Raw genomic sequence first — 2,939 nt, 5'->3', positions numbered from 1 at the left:
TGTGCACAAGTCTGTGGCTGGCTATTTCATAACCATGGATGATTTGAAGTCCGTCCACAGACCTGTCGGAAAATGTGTAATCTATACTGAACAAAAATAAATGTAACATGCAACAATTTCAAAGATTTCACTGAGTTACAGCTCATATAGAGAAATCAGTCAACTGAAATACATTAATTAGGCTCTAATCTATAGATTTCACATGACTAGGAATACAGATATGCATCTGTTGGTCACAGATACCTTAAAAAAAAGGTAGGGGCGTGAATCGGAAAACCAGTCAGTATCTGGTGTGACCACCATTTGCTTCATGCAGTGCAACACATCTCCTTCACATGGAGTTGATCAGGCTGTTGATCCTGACCTGTTGAATATAGTCCCACTCCTCTTCAATGGTTGTGTGAAGTTGCTGGATATTGGCGGGAACTGGAACACGCTGTCGTATACGACGATCCAGAGCATCCCAAACATGTTCAATTGGTGACATGTCTGGTGAGTATGCAGGCCATGGAAGAACTGGGACATGTTCAGCTTCCAGGAATTGTGTACAGATCCTTGCGACATGGGGCGGTGCATTATCATGCTGAAACATGAGGTGATGGCGGGGATGAATGGCACGATAATGGGCCTCAGGATCTCATCACGTTATCTCTGTGCATTCAAATTGTCATCAATAAAATGCAATTGTGTTCATTGTCCGTGGCTTATGCCTTCCAATACCATAACCCAGCAAAATATACAAATATTCACCAAAGAGTTTTACCGTTTTAAACGTTCTCTACAAAAAATGAAATTGTCCCAATCAGTCAAACAGAGACGTACGCCCTGTTAAGAACTTTTTATTTATTTAAATATTTCTTATATATATTGACTTTCAATGTTAATTGAAAAGTCATGTGTAATGATCATGCTGTTTAATCAGCTTCTTGATATGCCACACCTGGCAGGTGGATTTATTATCTTGGCAAAGGAGAAGTACTCAATAACAGGGTTGTAAACACATTTGTGCGAGAAATCTGAGATAAATCATATTTTTGTGCGTATGGAACAGTTCTATGATGTTTTATTTCAGCTCATGAAACATGGGACCAACGCTTTACATGTTGCCTTTATATTTTTGTTCAGTCTATGTCCATGCTTAGAGTTCTCTTGTGTGATATTACTTTTTCCCCATCCTTAACCTCCATGCTCATTGGTCAAACCGGAACGTCCCAAAATAGCTGGATTAGTCCTCTGTGTGCACATCTGTAGGTGACAACACAGAGACAAAGATCTCATCTCCGGTGTGCAGCTCAAAACAGGCCTCCCTGGTAGACAGAGTGGAGGGCATACTCAGTGTCAGGTGCCCAGCACTTGGTGCCCACCCCCTTCAGAAGCTGAATGGGCCTGGTGTATGATGTCTTCTTGTAAACACACTGGACCAGCTGGTAGCTGGAGGTGCCCCCATGGGGGTCACCCCCCTCGTGGGTGAGGGAGGGGTAGTGGAAGTAAACCTGGGCATACAGGTAATAGCGTCCAGACTGGGGGATAGGGAGGCGTCCGTGAGACAGGGTCATGTTGTAGAGATGGGTGCGGAAGCTCTGGTTTCCCCAGGACCGGACCGGGTGGAAGCAGGTTTTCCTCTAACTTTTTATCTGGGCTTTGCTCCTTCAATATTTTTATTTACTCCTCAGTCCCTGTCGGTGAGAAGCATACCCACAACATGATGTTGTGTTGTATTGGATGTGACCCCAGCCTGTATAGTTTTTTATTTAGGCCAAAAAGTTCATTCATTTGCCCTTGTTGTTTTGCAGTATTGCTTGACAGCCTTATTGCAAACAGAATGGAGGATTTGGAGCAGATTTTTCAAAAACACAGGCTTCATTCCTTTTACTTGGTCATACAGGCCTGTACTGTAGAGTGAAAGCAATGTTGTCGATCCTCTGTATTTTCAAGTATTGTCATGTTATGGGTATGCTTGCAACCGGCAGGGATTGGAGTGCCAGGATAAATAGAAATATGAAAGGAGCAGCCCAGGTAAAATGTTAGAGGGAACCCTACCTCAGTCTTCTGAATACCAAACCCTGGGATAGAGTTTTGTTTTTCAGTGGGACAATTATACACATTTTAATGCCAAATACACACCAGAATGGCTTTGCAATAGCTGTTGAGTGTTCCTGAATACTCCAGTCTCATTCCTGACTTAAATCTGCTTGTCCAGCAATGACTCCCAACCAAATTGCCTGAGCTTGAGCAATTTTGACAAAAACTATAAATGTACAATATAAACTCAGCAAAAAAAGAAACACCCCATTCAGGACCCTGTCTTTCAAAGTTAATTTGTAAAAATCCAAATAACTTCACAGATCTTCATTGTAAAGTATTTAAACACAGTTGCCCATGCTTGTTCAATGAACCATAAACAATTAATGAACATGCACCTGTGGAATGGTTGTTAAGACACTAACAGCTGTGAGCGGACCAAGTAATTGGGCGTCACTCTAAAGCGGGAAGGTGGAATAAACGAGTCAGGAGTAGGTTTTCTTGATTGAACACAGTTCTCTATTGAGGGCATTTGGTCAACACAAACACTCCAACATAATCAATGAAAATCTTCTAAGGAAAAAACATACATCTTCTTCTCCAGATGAAACAGGAACACAATAGGATTATCTTTAAACTACAACAAAAAGTCACGGGATTGTCACCGTCTTAGTGGTTCTTCCTGGATAGATCCTCTCTCTCGGTGGCCATCTTCCAGAGATAGTTTCCCCCTCTCTCTGCTGGTTCCATTCTCTCTCTTATAGGGGAAGGAGAGTATGTCATTAGTACCGTCAGCTGTGCTTAATTGCCTCTGGTTACCTTGTCTCCCATGCCTTGTTGGGCTACTATCCATGAGCCCAGCCTGCCCTCTGGTGGTCCTTCCACACAGCTTACAGACGGTAGGCAATTAAGGTCAC

The 2,939-nt window shown here is 42.6% G+C and overlaps 1 pseudogene; it reads right to left on the bottom strand.

Annotated features, from left to right (window-relative positions):
* Window positions 1-1,189: 1,189 nt before the first annotated feature.
* Window positions 1,190-2,175, bottom strand: LOC109883602 (tumor necrosis factor ligand superfamily member 10-like; annotated as a pseudogene).
* Between the last annotated feature and the right edge of the window lie 764 nt (window positions 2,176-2,939).

This window comes from Oncorhynchus kisutch, linkage group LG28, assembly GCF_002021735.2.
Source record: "Oncorhynchus kisutch isolate 150728-3 linkage group LG28, Okis_V2, whole genome shotgun sequence".
In the NCBI taxonomy this organism is placed as follows: domain Eukaryota; kingdom Metazoa; phylum Chordata; class Actinopteri; order Salmoniformes; family Salmonidae; genus Oncorhynchus; species Oncorhynchus kisutch.
This window is presented reverse-complemented; position numbering and strand designations above follow the sequence as displayed.